At 44.5% G+C, this 10,807-nt stretch overlaps 1 protein-coding gene across 6 annotated transcripts in view; it reads left to right on the top strand.

The window, feature by feature from the left end:
* Positions 1 to 2,101: 2,101 nt before the first annotated feature.
* Positions 2,102 to 10,807, top strand: part of LOC138527438 (arylamine N-acetyltransferase, pineal gland isozyme NAT-3-like) — a 79,263-nt gene continuing 70,557 nt past the window's right edge. For 2 of the 6 annotated variants that reach the window (XM_069638615.1, XM_069638580.1), the window contains exons 1-2: positions 2,104 to 2,266; positions 4,008 to 4,053. The gene's annotated coding sequence lies outside the window, so the exon portion shown is untranslated. Of the gene's footprint in view, positions 2,267 to 4,007; positions 4,054 to 7,665; positions 8,076 to 10,807 lie in introns of those variants that run through there. The other 4 variants (XM_069638596.1, XM_069638571.1, XM_069638606.1 and 1 more) reach the window with 3 other exon arrangements.

Below are 10,807 nucleotides of genomic sequence, written 5' to 3'. Positions count from 1 at the left end.
AATCCCTGAACACTCTAGGTACCAAACCTGGTTCGACGCAGGACTTGAAAGGGTCGGACAACTATGGAGAGAAGACAAATTCATAGCAATCGCAGACCTGGATGACGCCCTCCAACTACACCCAATCCTGATTTTTCTCTACCTACGCTTGAAGGGCGTATTATCAAAGCGGGAATGGAAAACCAGGAAACTCATCCCCTTCGAACACATCCTCGATACGACTTACGCGAATAAAGCCCTGATTGCACGTATGTGCGGTGCCCTGATCAGTACAGACCAAAAATCGAACCTCTGCCTCAAAGAGAAATGGGAAAAAGATTTCAACAGAGAATTTGACCAACAAGCATGGGCCACAATCTGCAAAACACCATCACGAATATCGATTGCCGCACATTACAAACTACATGCAATTAAATGATTCCACAGATGGGAGTACGACCCCCACAGACTATCGAAAATGTATCAGACCAACAGCCCAAAATGCTGGAGACAATGTGGAATGGAAGCCAACTATTGGCACATGTGGTGGGACTGCCCCAAAGTCCGTATATATCGGAACAAAGTGCTTAGCTGGATCAAACAAATAGACGGCATTGAGAGGGAACCATCCCCCCTCCTGACCCTATTTGGACTAGAAAGAGAAGACAACAAACTAAGCAGGATAAAGGGACTGGCGTCCCCACTGTTACTAGCTGCGAGAGCCGCTTTAGTCATCAAATGGAAATCCACACGTCTTCCAGTCAAAAAAGAATGGACCTCCATTGTGGTAAACATATATACGATGGAGAAAATCACGGCGACCCTCCATGGAAAGGCGGCGCGCCATGAAGAAATCTGGTGTGACTTTGCTAACGTACACATCCCAAGCCAAAGACGACAACCACCCAGCGACCCAGAACCCTTGTAAAGAATACACAAAGATGAGAAACCGACCCCAGCTAGCAAACCACAAGTTAAAAGGCCTGTCGCATGACATGAACACACACAACTCAACTGAACTAAGCGTCCCCACATGCACCAACTAGAGACTAGGTTCTTGTCAACGAACCGAATAAATACGCCAGACCGTCTTGGGGAGGGAGGGAGGTAAAGGGATCAACATTAACCTCAGTCGAAGGGGAAGGGGAAATTACTCTTGTTCATACTAATGTTCTTGTTTAACTTCAATAACATAAGTGTATCATTGTGAATGTAACATGAACGTACACATGTATATCACCCTTATTCAGTAAAATCAATAAAATTTGAATTTAATAAAAACAAAAAAAAAAGCACATCCGATTTGTGAATTCAAAATGCATTTTTAAATTCCCAGAAACACCCCTGTATTTGTGAAAATGTGCAAAGAGGGGGAGAGGGCATATAAAAGAGCACATCGAACAGCTGTTAGAGTATCAATTTGATGTTATAGGGTGTAATGGTTTAATACACTCTTTTTTCACATTTCACATTTATTCCTCAAAGTGCTGTTTTAATATGTATGTATGTATGTCAGCCGTTTTCGATTGGAAATGTTTGGAAGTTTGTAGTGCTTTCACAGGTGGAATGGGGGCACGGACTCGGGTTGCCATTGCATCCTCTGCAACCAGGCTGGCAGAAAAACTTTGGATTCTTGCCGAATAGCAGGTCGGTACCACAGGAATCCATCATAAATTCCTCCCACATGCGCAACCTGCAGGCTTTTACATTTCTCTGGGCTGCAAAGTGCAAAAAGGCGCGTTGACCTGCTTGAACGAGGCTCACCACTGTTTGTGCACTTCATAGTGTACGAAAATTGCCCATGCGGATGTGGTCTCAATACTTGAAATGAAATGAGACCTTTTGTGCGTGTGCATATTTCTCATGTGAATTTCATTAAATCTGTGAATATCAGTGTTCCATTCTGGCCTCCCACTGCATGTTACAGTCTGTACCCTGACCCTATGTTTCCTCCTCCCTGTATCCCTGCGGGTGCGACAGAAGGGCCCCACCTTAGGCACACATTTAGTCTGATTTAACAAAGCAAAGAAAATACTACACTCACGTCATTGATGCTTATGAATAATACATCTATTCAGAGGGAAAGTAGGTGGAATACGAGGTTATCTAGTCCATGAATGATGCTTAAAAAGGCTGTGTCTGGGTGTGAATAATGCAAGGAAGGCGGAGCTGCCCCAGTGTCTGTCCCGGCAAGTGACTGAAACCCGGGGCTGAAACCCGGGGCTGTGCAGGCATCTTCCATTGCTAAACACTGACAGAGGAGCACCTATTTCGTGAGAGTTTACAGGTAAATAGGTCACCTATTGCTGCTTTATTATCTGGAGGGTTAATGGTTAAATATTAAGAGATGGAAGAGGGCTGCTTTTCGTGCATTTACAAAAGGGTGCATTGATTAATCCAAGTGGGTCATTTAGTTTAAGGTGTAAAGTGAATTGCACTGAAGTTGACACGAATTCTTTGGACTTCATAAGGGAAAAAAATGAAATGCCTCCCTCCATATGATAGGTTATTTATAACGCGCTTAATACCCAGAGGTTTTAAAGCGCGACCCAGTTGCTTTGTATCGTTTTGCTTCCAACACGAGCACGTTGCTGCTGAGCTAGCCTCCCGAGACGAGATGCACTCCGAGAGGCATTTGCTAAACCCAGTGGTGTTCCACTGGGCATGTAAGGGCCCAGGACTGACAAGGCACACGGCAGTATGACCTGTCTGCACTTCTGTAGTTCTGCCGCTTCCTTTCTGATCTTCTGATGTCATCTTCCTTTGCCGGTTGGCACTCGACTTTATTGCCAGAGATACACATTTTAAAAAACGGTGGACATTCCGAAACACTGGCGATGAGCAATCCCTGAAGGGGACCACACATGACAGATAGACTGACCAACAATTACAGTGGGTCACAACCAGTGCCGCTGCTACTTGAATGTGTTTCCAAAGGGTATTATGTTCAATATAGATATATGCAAATTGCTGAATACAGGTTTTGCAGATAAGTAGTAGTTTCCACCTTTTGTCTAAATCTGCGGTGAGTGGCATGCGTGTGCTGGTACGAAGTTGTATTGAGTGCACACCAAAGTTAATTGTATAATGAGGCGATCATTCTGTGGGGTAACTCCCAATAATCAGACCAAGAAAATACAACCCGCTAGGGAAGAAGACTAGGTGCACCTGCTTTTGAGAAAGACGAGAGTTCTGTTTTTGTGTTTGTTTCCTTATTCTAATATATTTTCCGCAATCTGAATCATTTAGGAGGGGTGGTGGTCGGGATATGCATCCCAACATTTTCTGCCATGGTGGGCGGACTCTGGCAGTAACGACCTGGCTGTCTGAGTATGCTCCGTCCCTAGTAAGGGTAGTAGAAGACCAATACCACCATGGCCAGCCTTCCCTGGCATGTATTATCACTTTAAAAGGAAGAATGATGAGGTACAAGAAAACATTAAGATGCTAAAGAAAGAAAGTTTTGAGCCTGGAATGGAAAATAGTCAGGGAAGAGCATTGGACGAGGTGGGTGGGAGCAGGGGGGAGCATTGCTCCTCTACTTTTTTATTTAAGTTTTACAGTTCCTATACTATTATTTTAAAAAGAAACCGTTCTGGAATTGTTTTGTTTTAAAATAAAAATGTAGGAATAACTTGACCCTTAAACAGCAGGCGCATTCGCCTCTGCGTTTGCCTTACTGCGATTGGAGCCTGGGACCTGCTGGATCTTAGAACTGTGGGGTTGCTGGTATTTTTCCGGTGGCCTGCTTGGAACAAAGCCCATTCCCAAACCCCATCCTAACCCTGCTCCCTCAGTAATCACTTTTTTATTTTCCATTTAAGCAACTTAAAGTGAAAATATTGCAGGCATGGCTGTATGTGTAGTTAATGGGTAGGTGGGAGGTTGGCATTAATCTTTTTGTGGGTGATTAGACATGATTAGAAAGGGGAGGTTGCATGAAGCTGCATGCTGTGGTGAACAATGAAAAAGGTAATGGCGGTCATTTCAAATGTATTTTACATTATCTTTCACTGTGTTTCTTTCAGCCTTTACACATTGGCGGGGGTGTAATGGAGGCAAGGAGGGACCCAGGTAGGGGATTTGTATTGCGCGCGGGAGATGGTAGTTGTGGGGAGCGTGGGCGGGCCTGCAGGGAATATAGTGCTACTACTTCTTTTTGTGCATTTCGACCACTTGGGCAGAGAGTTCTAGTACTTGGAACCAAGAGTGAAAAAGATTGAAAACGGGACGGGGAGCAGGTAGGCTTGAGACAGCTCGGATAAAGAGGGATTGAGAGCGGAGAGAATAAGGAGGGGGAGTAAAACAAGTATATTAGAGATAAGGAGGTTAGAGGCCACGAAGATATTTGAGAATGACTTAGAGAAAATTAAAGAGGCGGCGAGATTCGGACGTGTGGGCTTTGTAAAATTCCTCATATTTAGGGGAGCCGACTTATGAATTTTACAGGGGTCGGGGGGGCGGGTGTATGTTTGTGCCAAATATATGGCAAATATAGAGAGAAGTGACATCACAGGCAGTTATATGACCGCATTTGCACATAGTAGCCAAGAGAAGAGAGCCTAATACATGGATGCTGCAAACATATGACTTCATATGCTGGAGCTGGTGCCTCCCGCGCAGACAATCCATGCCTCTGCACAGCCCTGCTGGTAACCCCCACCCCCACATAAATGATGCTATAGCACTGAGTGTAGGTAATGTCATTTGATAACAAAAATTATGGGATGGAGAGTTGGCTCCCCTAAAGGCAGTGTGCCACGCTGCAGCACATCTTATTACGGGTGGGTGGAAATTTGACTAAATCCTGCACAAACTACATTGGCTTCCCCCCAGGCCAGGATATTGTTAAAGACTGCCTGTATCATCTACAAAGCAGTCACAAATGGCGCACCAGGGTACCCAGCATCTTAGCGCCACATACATGGTGGCACGCGTTTCTCGTGCAGCAAATCGAGCAACCGTCTTGAATCATAACTCATCGTCAAAGAGTTGACCCACAAACCATTCTTCTCTTGTCAGACTCAGCCTATGGAACTCAATCCCAGTAGTGACTCGGATGCCTGCACAATTCTCGAATTTGTGGAAATCTCTAAAAATGTTGCTTTTTCAACAGCACCTGGCCAAGGACAAATCCCAATGGACGCACATGCAGATGCACAAAACCGCACTACTGTTAACACACTGTAGATTTCTCTGCTGCTCTCAAGCTAGGTCCACACTTTAACAAATACAATAAAGAAAATAAAAATAAATGAATGCACCTATGACTGTGAAATACACTCCTCTACCTGGGCGCTAAAGGACCGATTTATACATTAGAGTCAGGAATGCGCTCGTGACTTATGTATCTAAGCGGGCTGTCCAAAACATTTTGAGCCACTGCACAGTCCTCAAGAAAAGTGCAGGCCATCTTAGTTTCTTAAAGTGGCGCAAGGAAAAAGGCACCTCCTCTGCACTTTTTACTTGCACCACTTTATGAAAATCTGGCCCAAAGTCTTTTGAGGTCAGAGATTTCAACACTTATTTTTACTTAATAAAACACAGAAGAAAGCTGAGATTAATCTTTTCCTCATCAGATAATACATTATTATTCATGCTGCATACAGATCTGTATGTAACAAAGTAAAATGGAAAGAAATAGAAGTATATGCATTGAACATACAATATTGCAAAGTGTGTTTTCTATTGAAAGAAACATGCCAAAGGCTAATCCCATTAATAGACAAAGTGCATACATGAAATAGTTCAGGCTAACAGAAAAACATACAGTTACACGAGGTACTGTTTTGTGTTTGGGCTAAGTTCAAAAAAGTATGAACGTTTTTTAGAGATCCAGAAAAGCAATTTTAACTGTGAGAGAATAATGTATATTGTTAAATGATTTATATCTCTCAAGTGCTGTACAGAGAACATATTTACATACAATTATCACCCAACCGTAGATGGTACTCATTTATTGTCAACCTCTGAAGAATTAAAGGCTGAGTTGCCCTTACCAGGATTCAAACCTGCAAATCACACTCCGATTGCAGCCGAGAGCGCTCAACCAGCTGAGCCATTTTATGTGGACACCACAGTCCAAACTATATGCTGTTTAGCCAACCTGCACTCTTTCAGCCGCTGCAAAGAAGCCCCTTGTCTAACACCCCCTCCTTTACCCTTCACAAAGATAGTAGGATGCAACTGTCAGGGCAGCAGATGGATCGCCTGTTTTTTAAAGGCTGGGAACGACATGGTGACTTAACCTGTGGCTCTAGGATGCACTTAAAAATGAAAATTGCCAACAGTTACCCATGCTGGCAATCTACCTGTAAGTCACAGCTCTGATATGTGTGGGGGGACACATCCTAATGTATCCCCCCACTCAGAAATGTGGAGGGGATATGGCCCCCTCATCCCCCCTGGTTCCTACGCCCATGTGGAGAACCACTTGTCCCAGTTATCCCTATGATGGTCAGTAGTAAAAAAAGTATAACGGGGGATATGTACCTCTTCCTCGTCATACATTTCTGGCTATAGGGTCATCAGAAATGACTGCCACCACCACCCTGGGGGGCAATAAAGCCACATGCTAACATGAAAAATCCTTTTAGCAGCATGTTAAGCCAAAGAATATAATTGTGGCTTTAATTTTTACATCCCAAATGGTAAACTGTAAATCCCAGAATGCAAGATAATGTCAATCTGAAAAATCTAATTAAGCCCACTATACTTTCAGTGGTTTTAAGGCATGTAATAAAAGAAGTTGTCTAATAAACTATTAGGGAGAATTCTCATAAACGGCTGATTTCCCTTACCTAAAGAGTCCCTGTGGGATTTATTTTTTTCACCTGGTAAGAGTGTGAGCCTTTTTTCCCACTCTTACATTTGTTTTGCTGTGTGTGTTTTCACTTTTTGTGTGATCTTGGGCACTGGAGCCTCACCTACTCCATGTCTCATATTTTTTATGTGTGTTACATAGCACCTTCAGTGCAGTGACACAGGGTTGTCTTTAAGACTTCCCCCTGACTCCATTTTCTGGGGCTGACTACTGTCCCTCAGAAAAGGTAAAGTTGCCATTAACTTTATTTTAGTCACTTTAAAACACAGACCCAGTACACCCCATCTTACATGGAGTATTGGAAAGGGTTAACTCTTATCCCTTTTTGTCTGTGTCTCTTGGAGCCTTGTTTTGCTCCCTTTACATTAAGACTTGGCTGGTGGCAGTGGTAACTACCCTATCTTTTCTACCGTGATTATCTTATATAAACCTGGTATTGTTTTAGGCTATTATATTAGCCTCCAACATGAACCCGCTTGACCGAATACATTTTATTTTGGCTCAGACTGGGTTTATTTGCCATTTCTTTTTGTTAAAGTCTTCCTTGTGTTTTTCTCTGCCTGCCAAACTGGGGATGATTCCTTTGTTCGCTGTCTTTTTGCAGGCTTCTGCACAGAAGCCCTCCTTAAGGCGCCTGAAAGTCTAGGTAGGCAGGATGTGAGGGAGGGATCTTTGGACCCCTGCCATGGCTTCCCTTGGTAACGCAAGTCGCACTCCTGTTTCATTGGCTGAGGGGACTGTCCTTGCCAGGACAGCCACCCTGATCTGTGATTGACAGCCAGGCTCTATGAATGGGGGAACACTGCATAAAAAGCAGGTCTCTGGGACTGGAAAGGCAGAGTCTCCACTGGAATGAAAGAACCAATGAGGAGCTGGTAGAAGAGAACCCCTACAATGACTGAACCGCCTGGTGAATCCCTGCTGCAGGTCCGAATCTTAAGCATCCGACGACAGAGAAGATTCTCCAGGAAACTTCTTCCCTTGAGCTGGTGGGACCAACCAGTTCACCCACAAGCCAGGACCCCTCCTCTGATTGAATTCACTGTACAGAGCTACAGTGGGCTGGATAGCCAGGAAGGTCGGACCCTGCTTTCATTTTAAGGAGTGTACCTTTTATTTGTTGTTTTGCTCTGCTGCTGGCTTCTTCCCTCGGTGACGCATGACCCTCCAGTCTTCCTACTTCATGTCAGTCCGACAGTCCCTTCAGGAACCGTGAGCCTGCAGGAACCACCAGGAACGTCCACCTCAGCTACAGCTCCCTCTCCGTTTTAAGGTACTGTGCAAATCTGGTTGTCCGTTTCGTTCAACCGCGGTGAAAGTGTTTGAAATCTTTCTCCAATCCGAGGGTTTGTCCTTCTCTTCTCCTTGACCTAACTTTTATATCAACCAACCTCATCCGGAATCTGTTCCAAGAACTTTACCGCAAACTACCCTGAACTGTGTGATCTTGAGCAAAAGACTTTTGACCCATTGACTTTGGCCATAAGCCTTTCTATATGATGCTATCACTGTAGTTCCTCTTGTTCAATTGTCCTGAGTACTTACCTGTTGGCGTGACTTAATTTCTATTAACTTTGTCTATCCCTCCCTTTTAAATTGCTGGAGTGACATTTTGCTCCCACTTCATTTTGTGAGCTTAACTTGTCTGGAATTTATGGGAAGTGGTGTGGTGTATTAAAAGTGTGATTTTTAAACTGCTTATAATAGTGTAATGTTATACAACTGAAGAGTGAAATAAATGTATATTATTTTACTTGAAAACCTTGAGTCAGTGTTTGCCTGAATCATAGTAATGGCTGTCCTTTGAGTAACTATTTGATACTGCTCACTTACTCTTGAGATAAGTCTGGCTGCTTCGCTACTGCTACCACTTTAACTGTGTAGTATAGGCTTGTACCAAACGTGACATTGTATTATCACTTGTAGTCTTAATTGTATGTGGTGTTCCCAAAGGGTACTGCATATAATTCTGCCTAACATAAACAAAGATATGCAGATTCTTTGCAACAAACCTCCTGCTCGTTCTTAATCATGATGTTCAAAACATTTCATTAGTGACATAAAGCGACTTTATTTTTGCGCATCTCAAGATTGTCTTTAAATGGGTGTTTTGTGTTGCTCACTTTAGCTAAGGTTACGTATACAGTTATGAAGCACTTTACTAAATGTCCAAATGGTAAAAAAAATACACACAAGCTACTAATGGACAAAGAGACAAGAAAATAGAGAGAGGCTGGCCGCATCTGGAGGGCAAGAGGGGGGTGAAAATGATTCCAGTGCATGAGGAGTTAAGCAACCGTGCGAGGGTTACAGGTATGGAATGGGCAGGGGTTGAAAATATGGCTTGTTGACTGTGATGGACCCATCACCCTGGAGTGATGATACCACCTACACAAGAAGGGCAAACAACATTAATGAAGCAAGCAGGAGGAGAGACGAGAGAAGAGAAAAAATAGGAAAAAGAAAGAGTGAGGGCGAGAGACAGAGAGGGAGCTCTAGCTATGGGGGAACTCACAAGGCAACCTGAATGGAGCAGTGGTGGTAGTAACAAAGGACACTGCAGAGAGGTGAGGCTCGGTCCCAACCAGATTCCGAATCTAGAATCTAGGGCAGTGGCACCAATTTCAGAGTGGCAAAGGGCCGATCATTGGAGCCAACCAACACCCGCCTGTCGTAGCGCAGGACTCAAGAGCTCCGTATAATCCGGGCCGTGAATGGTTCAGGCTGGCTGGGCTGAGCACGCTGTCTGTCACTGTCTCTGACATCACATGTGCGTCGGGACTCGGAAATATTCTAGCAGTAGCAGCTTGGGCCAGAGCAAACTCTGCCTCCAGTCCCAGGATCGCCTACTGCAGAAGTCAGCCCAAGACCTCATAGCCTTGCTGCGCTCGCATTGCAATTTGCAAAGTCAGTGCACTGCACATGTGCACTACAAAAACCTCCTTATACCATTCAAACAAGGTATTGGACCATTCACAGTGTCTTCAGAGCATGTTCAAACGTCTTATTGAGCATATGGCAGTGGCACCGAGGATCTCTTCTTATATGAGGGACTGCTTTGCTATTTCCTTTTAACTCTGCCTGTGCCAAAGTCACTGTTATTTGTGTGCGCAAGTGTATAGCTAGCTATTGCCCCAAAATTCTAAATACCTAATACATTGGATCAGACATAAATAACGGTGTGCTGTGAGGGTCAGGATGGCTGCCTCACCATTTTGGACAATGCTCGTACAGTGCGTGATACACTTTATCTGCCAGTGGTTATTACATTATGCATGCAAGTTGCTGCTAGAGCATAAGCAGAATTCTTAAATTCCAGACGCTCCTCAAGACCTTCCTCTTCACCTCCTCCTTCCCTTCTCACTTTTCTGCTAATCGCACAGTTGCTGTGATTGGTGTCTGGGACCGTTATGCATCCTCGGGCCCCTGACCTCCCACACCCAATCGCCCCAGCTCCTATCTTTGCTCAGCACTTGCCCTGGCCCTTGCCCTGGCACTCCCTCTGCCCTGAGGATTGCACTTATTGTTCCATGTAGCACTCAACAACCAAGCACTTCATCTGTGGCTCACCCATGAGCCCGGACCCCCCCAGCACTTACTCCTTCTGCCCTTTTCCTTGCTGCACTTGCACGTTCTGAATACTCACAAGGCATAGTCCTTACCTCCTTTTACCTCCATTGCTCTTAATTATTGTGTTTTGATATGTTTTTCACTCCCTTGTCCCCCCCTCGCCCTGTGAAACAGTATATTACTTGCTGTATAAGCACCTAACAAGCAAACAATAAACACATTTGTTGTACTGCTCTTAACTGGGCCTCATACACACCCAAAGACATATCACACTGGAGCCAGGGTTGTTTATGACCTTCACTTTATTCCTCCTTCCAGTAACTGACTTCCCTCTTCCCTTGCCCCTCCCTTTCCTCCCGCTTCCCGCTCCCTCTCATAGTCTCGGGCTTCCATCTTAAAGGGGCTCTGTCCTTTTCCACTCACAACACCTCCCCC

The sequence above is a fragment of the Ambystoma mexicanum genome, chromosome 1q (assembly GCF_040938575.1).
Source record: "Ambystoma mexicanum isolate Mex_15411 chromosome 1q, UKY_AmexF1_1, whole genome shotgun sequence".
Lineage (NCBI taxonomy): Eukaryota > Metazoa > Chordata > Amphibia > Caudata > Ambystomatidae > Ambystoma > Ambystoma mexicanum.
This window is presented reverse-complemented; position numbering and strand designations above follow the sequence as displayed.